At 42.6% G+C, this 12643-nt stretch overlaps 1 protein-coding gene across 11 annotated transcripts in view; it reads left to right on the top strand.

Annotated features, from left to right (window-relative positions):
• Positions 1 to 12643, top strand: part of LOC139755028 (paired box protein Pax-2-A-like) — a 231974-nt gene that overhangs the window by 102224 nt on the left and 117107 nt on the right. The window lies entirely within an intron of this gene.

Consider the following 12643-nt stretch of genomic DNA (forward strand, 5'->3'; position numbering starts at 1 on the left):
GCGGTAACTCCTCTCCACCTGCATGACCTGTTGTTCATCTCGGGTACGCCATCTGTGCTACCTCCTTTAATTATTGTCGATCGTTCTTCACGACAAATTTCTCAGTCACTTGCCATCGCGGGTCCTTCACCACAGCAACATACTCCGCCTCACCCCGGTGTATATGGCTTGTCCTTGTTTCACATGGTGTGTATGGCTCATTCACAGTTCATAAATATCCAACCCCCTTTGTTTGCTGCATCTGTGCACTTGATCATTCACCTGTAGTTTCCTCTGTTTTTCTGTTATTCTATACAGATGATTTGTATATAGAGAGCGTATAGACTTTTAAGGTAAGATCATTTATTTGTTTAAATGCTCATGGTGCTGTGGAGGCAGATTGGTCTGAGTGTAGTTTTATAACTTCATGACACTAATTGACTTGGTTCATTTGTTGTAGACACTTTTCCATTTGTAATATAATTAATCTATTTGCTTAGTAATCTACCTGAGTCTAGTTTCGAAGATTTAAGACAGTAAGTGACTTATGTACTTGGAGATGTCTGTACATCTGTAGTGTAATTAATCTATTTACAAACAGACAATTCTCTGTTTCTTTGTTGTTCTGGACGGACTTTATAATGTTTGTGTACGTATGTGAGCAATACGTTTGTTCTGTGTAGCCTGTGTTGTTATCAGATGTTGTAATTCTTTGTTATCCTTCGTAGATAACATTCTAGAATTTCATCCATTTGCCATCACTCATCACAGTAACTCTCCACTTCATCACTCATTCCACCTGGCTACTCATCGCGATAAGTTGCGCATTTTTCTCAACCTCTTATCCTACGAGTTATTCATCACGGTAACTATCTCTTGCTTTCCACATTCGTAACCATCGGTCACTCATCATGGCCACTCACTGACCTCCAGCATTTGTCGCTGCCTGTCACTCATCACGATAATTACGTCATTCATAAGTCTCAGCCATGCACCACAATGACCAATTCCACTCTGGCGTCCATATACTAATCATCTCTGAGAGCTAGAAAAAAAACAGCGCGTTAACTAACTGCTCAGGCAGTCATAATCAAAAGTGTCGTGTGATCATTAAAAATCATGAGCTTATTGTCTTGTTTCTGTAATGTTTTTTCCTTCCTACTCGCCAGTCACCATTATAACTCTTACACTATCAGTTTTCTCACTGTCTGGCACACCATGCACTACTGTAACACACACCCACATCACCAGTTGAAGTTCACTCCCATTCACTGAGACTGGCACTGCCCACACATTCAGAGGAGAGAAAGCATCCCACCAACAGCGCTCTTAATGTTTACGTGAGATCGTGGAGAGATGTTTGCCTTTGTAACACGGCGAACATAGGATATGATGTTTACGTTATAGTCTGTACATGTATGTGTTGGGCGTCAGTGTCTGGATATAGCTCATCCTGCTTAGAATCCAACTTTCATCAAAGACAATCTGATATTGTGAAGTGTTCCTTCTTTGAAGGTTACTCTCTGTACAGAGAGCACCTTGCTATTATATGAATTTTCTCGAACACAGTTCTTGTTCCACAATATAGTATAATCATGGTTAGAGGACATAAAAAGATTCGAAGGAAGAAGTGAACCAACAGTGTTTACGATCGTTGTTCCAGTGGTTTCGACTTTTGTTGCCAAACTTTTGAAGTGTAAGTCCACTTTGCCTCGAGTTCCAACAGTAACATAGTAAGTTTTGATCCTAAAACTGTACCAAGATTTCTTTAAGCTGCATAGAGATACTCACAAACCGTGTGCTATCCCTAGACACTAGATCATGTATAGCTCAAACACTTTCCCACGCTCACTAAAGAAAAATGAAAATTGTCATTCGTTTGAAAATGGATGTTATAAATGCAGAGAGAGGAAGTACTCCGGGCAGCAGACGAGTCCCAGGGACGATGCACTAATTTCACGGCCACAAATGCATTATCACCGTCTCCTGCGGCCTCCCCCACCAGTAATTTGTCACTCATGTCATAATCGAGACTTGTCATATAGTTTCCCCAAGCGAGCGTTCACTGACTCCGCCGCCTGATTAGTAACTCGAGTCGTGAACGCTAGTACGAACGACCCGGAGGCGGCAGTATGGTGTCGTGTTTCTTATTTATGACGGGGGATTTAAAGGATGGAATTCATTGGACCACTAAAATCCCATTACAAAAACGCAAATACACCACATTCAAGGGTCAAAATTCCATCAAGACTCCCACAGTATCGCCCGGGTGACCAAATTGGACTTTCCCTACAATTTTCTTGCACTGGTGACGTTCCATATTCCAGAATATTACCTCTGAACCTTTACCAATACACTGTAGGTCTTTGTCCATGATACATTGGTTGATATATTTTCCAATACGTGTAATACACTGTTAGCAAACTCTGTAAATTCCCCTGTGACGAGAACGTGGCGCACGCGTTGGCAATTCCGATAAAGTTGATGTGAGCGTTTACACCCTCGTCCCCACGTCCGCCATATTGTTGTGGCCACGTGACCTCCCCTCGGCCACTCAGCGAGCGGGGTTGCACACAGCAGACTCTGGCGCCGAGTCTACATTTGTTGCCTTGTTGTTTTAACTCGTTTGTTTGGTCTCTTTGTTCGTTGTTGTTCCACCGCGTCTGTTTTCTCTCTTTGTTCGTTGTTGCAACATCTACCGTTGTCTTTGGTTGCTCTTTCTCTGCTTAGATTACGTTACACAACGTATTACATCGCGTCTATTGATCCCATGTGTATAAAAGTATCAGACACCATTATTTGCTCATCCGGAAGTTCTTGTACTGTTTTCTTTCGATACTTCATCTCTCCGGCACAGAGGATTATCAATACGAGTTCGAACAGCAGCACGCCCAGTCGCCTTTCTCATTTATCGTCTTGCTTCCCACCACACCACACCCCACCCCTTCCGCCTGGGACTGTCGAAGCGACAAAAGCTCTTGCAGTAAAGCTAAACCTCACCACATCAAGTGTGTGATGAGAATATTTCAGCAATAAGATGACGTGAGTGATTATTTGGTCAAAAGATACGAAGTCATCTCAGATTTTAGCTTTGATAAGAGTTTTAATTTTTCTTCATGTGAATGTCTGTCAACAATGTCTTCTGTATTGTCGTAAATTCCTGAATGCAGAGGATGGAAGAAAGAGAAAGGCAGAAGATGAGCAGAGTTGAGAGAAAGTGATAGAAAAGGGAGAGGGAAAGAGATTAAGCACGTAAAGTGAAAGAGAAGGATTGATAGATACAGAGAGAGAGAGAGAGAGAGAGAGAGAGAGAGAGAGAGAGAGAGAGAGAGAGACGGCTGGGGAGGGGAGAGGAAGGGAGAGTCAGAGGAGTGGAGCACTTAGCGTGTTAGGCCAGAGTTGATACAATTATTGTCAAAATAGGGTTGATAATGCTGGCAGAAAAGGGCCGGCCGTAATACACTTACTCCCCCTAACAACTACCTAATGGACGGACAAATTAAAGATGCAACACTCAACAGGAAATTCTTGATTTATTTCGCTCGACATTTGCTATATATTTTTTTACGTTTGTTTGCAGTCGCTTAACTTAGAATGGTGCAGACATGAGACCAGAAGGTTTTTCTGAAGATTCAACTGAGTTGGGAGATCAAATCGTAGTGTTAGTGTGCCTTTGGGTGTTGGTTTTAGCGAAGCGTGTATCTTGGAATCATGACTTTGCCACAGAGGGGGTTAGTTCATGCGTTTCAGTCTTCCCTGAAAATATACTCGTGTTTCAGGTCAGCGTTGTGCACTTACACAGATGAAAAACAATTCCAAAAACTGGTTCGTCTTTACGTAGCAGAAAAATCGTTCCCCACGAGTCAGTGGTTTACAGTTACAATACACTTATTGTGTGTGATGTTTTGATGAAGTGGAATAAAATGGTCTTCCCTAAAGTTTAGCATGACGTGTGTTGTACCCTAACAATTCCTTAGGGATGGCCAAGGAGACTGCAGTCTTGGCATCCACGTGTATTTCTGGAAACAAGATGGGACAATGGAATTCGCGAAGGCCAGATATTTGGGAAACAATAGGAACCTAAAGAAAGAAAGTGAGACGAATTTTGCAGCTTTTGTGATACCTCCAGTTCTTTCAGGATTTTTCATGAAATTGGTATTTATTTAACTTCTTATTTTGTCTATTTTTTTCGCGCCCTGCGGTTCACTAGATTCTAAGTGATAAACTTGTAAGATGTAGTTTTACAAAGATATGAATTCTGAAATCCGTTCAGCGCTGCTTTCTGTAATTTCCCCAGGTCCACTTTCAATAATCAGTGTTAACACCAACCAAACAACTCATGTTAGTTTTGGCTAAACAAGTCCACGGATTACATGCAGTCAGCACCGCACTATTGCAGTGGTATGCTATCACAGCATCAGAATACTGCAAAACTACAACACCATGTTGCCGTAACGTTATAGCAATACACTTTACTAACGTCACAGCATACCATACCCCTATTCGAGCACCCATTCCGGCAGGATCATAGCATCACACTACCCCAGCACAGCACGTCAGAGCATCAAGATATCGCACCATACTATCGCATAACGGAAGATCTATAATCAATGAGGAAAAGGAACATCCCTAAACTATTTCACAAATATGTAAGAGATGAGGAATCAAGTTGATTAGATTAAAGGGAAAATCTATTGATAAAGATGAGGACATGTGTGGAGTCGAATACTAAGTTCTGTGTGTTTTACCTCGAAGTCCAGAAGGTACCATTACAGCCAACCAGGGAGGGAGAAGATACCTTGGAAGGTATCAGATAAAGCAGAGAGGATTGGCAGACTCATGAAGGATCTAGTACTGTACGAAGCTTAAGAACCAGATAGCATATCACCATATTTACTCCAAGGCTGAGCGGAAACCCTTATCAAAAGACTAGAGGATATCGTTTGAGCTCTTCCTTTAAAAAGGCAGTGTTCTAATTGAACTGAAAAAGCTAACATATGAAACAAAGATGGAAGATGAATAGCCCTCATTTACGTTCGGTCATTACCGAAATACTTGAGTAGGTAATCAAGAAGCAGGTAAGAAAGATCTTGACTAGCAGAGGTTACTCACGTGTGAATCATCCTTAAAGTACACGTTATGAATCCACTACGCTCAGCTTAAAGAACACTGCACAACGACACGCATCTTTCTTCCAACGAATGATGTGTCGGTCAGCAAGAGTGATGTATCGGTTAGCGTTCCTGACCGTGACGCATTCACGGACCGCCCAGGGTCGAGCGCATGGGTTCGAATCCTGGTTGCGGCAGTCGGTCCACAGTCAACCCAGCTGTTCATCCATCCCTAGGAGTTGGTCGATAAAATGGGTATCTGGGCACATGGAGAGAATGAGTGAGGAAAGATTGACCAAGAGGATATATGTGTCGGAGGTGGAGGGAACGAGGAGAAGTGGGAGACCAAATTGAAGGTGGAAAGATGGAGTGAAAAAGATTTTGTGTGATCGGGGCCTGAACATGCAGGAGGGTGAAAGGAGGGCAAGGAATAGAGTGAATTGGATCGATGTAGTACACCGGGGTTGACGTGCTGTCAGTGGATTGAATCAGGGCATGTGAAGCGTCTGGGGTAAACCATGGAAAGCTGTGTAGGTATGTATATTTGCGTGTGTGGACGTGTATGTATATACATGTGTATGGGGGTGGGTTGAGCCATTTCTTTCGTCTGTTTCCTTGCGCTACCTCGCAAACGCGGGAGACAGCGACAAAGCAAAAGAAAAAAAAATATAAATATATATATATATATATATATATATATATATATATATATATATATATATATATATATATATATATATATTGTGTTAATGGGATGGCCTTGATTAGGACCTCGGCTGCCCGTGCCGTCTCAGCTACACCCCCTCCCCCCCAATAAAAAACCGGATGGTGGGCCTAACTGACGAAAAAAAAAAATTAAATGAACATCCTTAATATACACTTCTTTTCCTTGACACAGTTTAGCTCCTTAGATAGGCTGACCCTCGAAGGAGGCTGTGGAAACGCATACTCCCTTTTTTCTTATCATGAATCGAACATCTGAATGTTTTGTATTTGAAAACCTTGCAAGCTTGCGTGCGGGAGGAGCAGCCTTGGAATGTAGGGAGTGAGGACTGCGAGCTCTGCCACAGTGCTCCGTCTTGCACGTCGCTCGTGTCCTCTTGTGTTCAGTCTTTCTCACGACCATCTCGGCTTTTTCTTGCTCAAATCCCCCGCTCACACTGTATTACTCCTGTTTTGGGCACCCAGTTCATGGAATATTTCCTTTCTGTATCCTACGGTTTCCTTGTTGTATATAGACACATTATAACCAGAGTCTTTTATAACCACAGACACCACAACAGTTGTAATGGCAGTGAATGTGAATCATATCTGTATAACCAAGAATCCATAACCCATACGCTTATACAGCAGCAGACACATCATTCATTCACACAGTTTTGGAGACATGAGCAGGTTTGCAGTCTTCTGGGGTTCAGGATGCCTGGAGGTGAGTCATTTGGTATTTGTAGGTGGACACACCTCTGTTTGCAGACTCAAATGAGAAACTACATTACTACTGGAGGTTCATGCTTTAATGATCAAATAATCAATATCCTCAGCTTTGAATGTCTAAACGCACCATACAACTACATGAAGCCTCCTCTTGAGCTGATATGATAAAAAATATCGTGCTTTTAATTCAGACATAAACGAACAATTCCTTATCACTTTTGTAAGCTACGTACATCTCATCTCATGCTTGTACATCGAAATCACACTGTATGTGGCCACTTTCTCCTGAGATACCCTTGGCCACACACTAGTAGTCCCTCTGTGTAGGCCCTTTGTTCTGTCTGTCAAGTTGCAGGCGGCTTAGCTGTAGTGGTGGATTTTTCGCCCTCCGGGGATAGAATATCAATGTTTCATGGTAAAGCAGCTGGTCTGGGAAGGAGGAAAGGAACTTTGGAGGGCTCTTTTCGCCTCTGGATTATCACCAGAGATGTTGTGGTCTTGCTGGTGATATGAAGCACATTGAGGTCGTTCACATTTATCGCCATTCTACATACCTTATGTTTTGCTTTATCTTTATATATCTTTTTTTATCATCGTATTTTAGTCTTAATAGTGGTGTCTCTTTCCATTGCTGTATGATGATAAGTGCTTTCATGTTTAGAATTTACTCGTATTTTGTTTATTCTGATAGTTTTTCTCAATCTTGTTAGTTAACACGTTTTCTTCAGTTTGAAACTGACCATTCTTTTCAATCCTTGTGCTCGTCTTGCAGTGTATTCTCTCTGAATGACGAATTCTAATAGATATGTGTGTTTATTCAAAGGTTTTCTTAATGGGTGGAATTACTCTTTCCATTTGTATCTGTGACACGAGTCTCCCATATGAAACTGAGCAACGATGGCCCAGTGCAACAGAGAGCAGGTTTTAGCCAGGATATCAGTATCGGAATCCACATTTTTGAAAAAAAAGTATATTCATGCCAGCGTGACTCCCATCAAAGAACATATCCCGCCAACGTTACTCCCGTCAGCTAAATTCTCCGTGTCCTAGCCACACTTCGCCATGAAAACGCCAGTAAAACTTGACAGTAAAACCTGTGTCTCCTATTTCACAAATCATATAATTCTCATCCGAGGATTACGTTGCCGTTGGCCGGAACGCAAAGTTTATCCATTGGAAGCTTTAGTATTTTCCACCTGAAAATCATTTTCCATTGAACTTGTAACCTGATTACCATTCTTTATGATCAATATACGGAGGTGGATCACTCAAAAGATGAAATATATATATGATAGATGAGTGAGTGCAAACATCTTTGAGAAGGTAGTTTAGTAAAGTTCATTCGAAGTTTTCCTCCCTGGAGGTATACCCATGGAAACTACTTTGAAATTTCTGGGGGACGTTGTGGTACACTGCTTTATAAAACATCAGAGGGCGACTTATATAATACCCCTCGAGGAAATCGTAATGATGTCAGACACGTCGATCTGGCTTGGGAAGACTCGCGCCTCGCCTCAGAATTATTCTTTGGTGTACTTTCGACCCACGTAGATCACTCAAACGTTAAGGTAACCTATAACCATGAGTCTCTTGACAAGCAATAATGCACGTTCATGATCCACCATTCACATACAATCATGAATCAAGACCATTACTTTGGTAGACTCGTAACCCACGACCACTGATGTGGTGCAGTCATACTACAAGAGAGTCATTCTGATATACTCATGACTAGAGCCACTATTCTGACGCACTCATGGCTCAAGACCACCCCTACGGTACACTAATGATTCAAAACAACCACAGTAACACAGTCACGGTTGATGTCGGCCGCTTTCGCACAAGCATCACTTTGGTACACTCAACTATCAAGACTACCATTCAGGTACACTCATGACGCAAGACCGTCACTGTGTTACACTCATGACGCAAGACCGTCACTGTGGTACACTCATGACGCAAGACCGTCACTGTGGTACACTCATGACGCAAGACCGCCACTCACGTGAACTCGTGGCCCATGACTACCACCTTGGTACACAACCAAGACTGGTCACCACTTTGGTGCACTCATGACCCGACTACCACTCTGGTACACTCACGACGCAAGACCACCACTCTGGTATACTCATGATCCAAGACCACCACTCTGGTATACTCATGATCCAAGACCACCGCTCTGGTATACTCATGATCCAAGACCACCACTCTGGTATACTCATGATCTAAGACCACCGCTCTGGTATACTCATGATCTAAGACCACCACTCTGGTATACTCATGATCTAAGACCACCACTCTGGTATACTCATGGTCTAAGACCACCACTCTGGTATACTCACGACCCAAGACCACCACTCTGGTATACTCACGACCCAAGACCACCACTCTGGTATACTCATGATCCAAGACCACCGCTCTGGTATACTCATGATCCAAGACCACCACTCTGGTATACTCATGATCCAAGACCACCGCTTTGGTATACTCATGATCCAAGACCATCACTCTGGTATACTCATGATCCAAGGCCACCACTCCAATATAAATATCTTAAACCATTTTCTTCCTATTCACGAGCATAAACAAAATCGTATCATGTTGTGATAATGACATAAGCCCACAACATAAGCACACAACGTAGTGCAGATCATGATTCAGAATCACAAAATAAGCATACTCACGGTCCAGCACCACCTCAGCATTACTGACGCGCCATCCCGGGCCTTCACCGTGGCCACATGGTGTGGTTATTGCCCCGGGTCGTTCCTCACGGCTGGCGACCCTGAATCCCCCCCAGCATACCCCTCCCTCCTTCGCTAGATGGCTCCCGCCCCTCAAACTTTGAAAATAGGCAAGTCTCTCACAATTTCCAACACGTCCTGCGCGTCGGCTCCGCTCCGGCAAGCATGAAACCCCAGGAGGAAGCCATTTTTACCCATAATCCTCTGGTTTTGCTCAACACTGCGCCATGGTGCTCATCGTTTGCCTGATCCTCTTGACCGAGTGTGTTGCGTCTCTGGCTACAGGCTCAGCTCAGCTGGTGGAGTGAAGCTTTTTGAACCGCCTTTTGCTGCCAGGGATGATAGACGTATATATATATATATACATATATATATATATATATATATATATATATATATATATATATATATATATATATATCATCAGGTTTTTAGAAAAGGACAGGATCTCTAAGAATGGACAGCAGAATCGTACCTAGTTGTTCACTAGAGAGAAATGTGGATTTTATGGATGTATAACCCAGGGAGGACATGACTCGCCTTGGGAAGGTGCTGCTCCAGCCATACGAGGACGATGGCACCAGATATCGTGCGTCAGGTGGTCAGTGCCGCCATGTGAAAACTTAAGAGGAAAAAAAGAAAAGAAAAAGAATGCGTCCAAACTTTAATTACAGCAAGCGTCCGTAACGCTAGGCTTTCCAGGAGACGCGTAGTCACTCCGTCCCTCGCCCAAGCCGAGGCCAAAACCGCCATGAACGGAATCGGAGATTGTCTCGTTTTATAATTCGCCCGCGTTGTCGTTCCGCCTAAAGACCACATTATTCTGAAAGGAAAACGTAAGGAAAAAGATTTACCCGAAAATGTCAGACTAATGAAATTAATGGCAAGCTTCTGACGTCCTGTTGTTTTATATGGGTCTTGTCTTGCCAGCCTCTGACAAGATTCTGACCATAGGAGAATCTTTTCTCTTTTTTTCATTCGTTCTCTCTTATACGATGCTGTTTCTTACAGTCTGATTTTCTTCTCTGTATCTCAAGTATATGAAGCACGGTAGCTTTCTGTCTCAACGTGTGCCAGTATCTCTGTTTCCTCTCTCATCTCGATCAGTGCCTCCCACCGTTTCCACAAAGACCTGTCCCTCCCTCCCTCCCTTCGCCAACACGGGGCCTACGATCCTCCTCTTCCGACTTGTCCCCTCCGTGCGCTCCTCTCCTCACCCAACTGTCCTCCTTTACCTCCGCTACCGCGCTCCCTCACACTTCCTTCCTTCCTTCCCTGCTAAAGCTTCCTCTTCCCCACACGTCTTCATATCCACGAGACATTTTCCGGAAAAAGATATCCAGACGTTCGGTGTGTGTGTGTGTGTGAGAGAGAGAGAGAGAGAGAGAGAGAGAGAGAGAGACTATGTTTACAAATGAGTGACTTTATGTGCGTACGCACGCGCGTAATGTAGTAGTCTGTGTTTTGTTTATGTTTGTGTACTTCCATATGTTTCTTTGTCTGTCAGTTTAACTGTTTTTGAGGTCGTGTGTAGATGCCTTTTAGGGCGGTACTGAGCCAGGGAGTTCTACTCTCGTGAGGCTACATCTCTTGATCTTTACGGGGCTAGGGAGTTCTACTCTCGTGAGGCCCCATCTCCCCCTCTCTTGATCTTTAAAGGGCTAGGGAGTTCTACTCCCGTGAGGCTCTCTCTCTTGATTTTTATGGGGCTAGGGAGTTTTACACTTGTGTGGCCTCATCTCTTGATCTTTACGGGGCTAGAAAGTTCTACGCTCGTGAGGCCCCGCCTTTTGAGTATTACGAGGCCACGGAGTTCTACGCTTATGAACTTTATCACACAGCATCTTTAAATACCAATCAGCGTTGATGATTTTATTTAGTTTATTCCAGTCATCCAATACTTTTGTACTTTAAGAATGCTTCATGTCTTTTTTTTTTTTTTAACCCGTTTTCTGTTCGATTTCTTGTGTGTGTTTGTGTGTGTGTCCGTATGTATGTGTATGCTTATGTATGTGAGTGTTTACAGTTGTTTGAGCCAGAACACATATTCATATGCAAATGGGAACATTGAGTAACTGGTTCCAAACGCATTTACACCTATGTGATGTGTAATGCACACTTTAATCCGGGAGAGAAGAATTCTGAATATAATTAGCAATAAAGATTTTATTGATAATCCTAATGGTGAAATTACCAAAAATATGAACGGATTAGTCATACCAGTTTGATAATACCAATAGTAATGATAATGATGATGATGATAATAATAATAATAATAATAATAATAATAATAATATTAGCCACAGAATTCAAATATAGGTATTCCCACAAGCAGCAGATGGCAACAGTGGTCAGCTCAGGGACACAACACACGAAGCAGAAAGTGACATATGTTCCAGGTGGTCCTTAGGGAGCAGCCTACCGCCAAGCACGGGGTTCCCTATAGTTTCCTGCAACGAATGGAACATCACTGTTACTTTCCATGCTTCCAAATGGGACAGTTGATTTGTTTAGCTTACATGTCAGTTCGTTATCGAAAGGAAGATATTATTTTTCGGAGATGGGGGTCTATTAGTATAATCACAACGTTTATATATATTTTGAGTTCCAGACATTTAAGGTCCTCTCTTTGTCCCTTAACTTCATCCGGTCAACTATTTCACCATTGAGAGTCGCTCAACTATACACAAATATGGCCATTATATCGGATTAACGAGTTGCCAGCGGGGCGTTTCTGGCCATTTCTCTCGATTCTGTTATCTCACAGTGGCAGGTTCTTCCAATAGACATGTTACCCTTGATAGACAAGAAATGATATTTTACCTCCACCGTTATTATTATTACGAGGGAACATAGAGAAGTATAAGAAGCAAGGGATTATAGGGATACTACATAAAAGGGATCCATGGTGTTCCTCAAAAGAAGATCGTTAAGAGCACTCGATGTAATTCAGAATGGTTCTAAAACTCCAAAACTCTTCCTCTCTCGCCTTTCTATAGCCATACACAAATTGGTATGAGAGGCTTCAAATTCTTACTCTCTCGCTTTTATATAACCTTTCTCGAAGTATTTGCTTTTCCGGTTAGTTCTCTATTATATGATACGAATGTGTACGAAGCCTCTCACAATGTGTGTAACTCTTGCCATCACGTCTGGATGGATTTCTGTAGTAGGTACAATAAATCAAGAATATCTTTGGACTCGTTCCTTCTCAAATGTTCCCGTATAATTCATCTTCAGGCTAACAAGAAAGTAACTTTACTGGTGAAATGTCACATAACCAATGCAATTCCTTAAGGCGGAACATTTCTTCACAGGCAACTAGAAATAGTGCGTTAGTTTAGGCTTCCGGCCAATTTGCAGCCTGAAAAGTGT

The sequence above is a fragment of the Panulirus ornatus genome, chromosome 18, assembly GCF_036320965.1.
Source record: "Panulirus ornatus isolate Po-2019 chromosome 18, ASM3632096v1, whole genome shotgun sequence".
In the NCBI taxonomy this organism is placed as follows: Eukaryota; Metazoa; Arthropoda; class Malacostraca; order Decapoda; family Palinuridae; genus Panulirus; species Panulirus ornatus.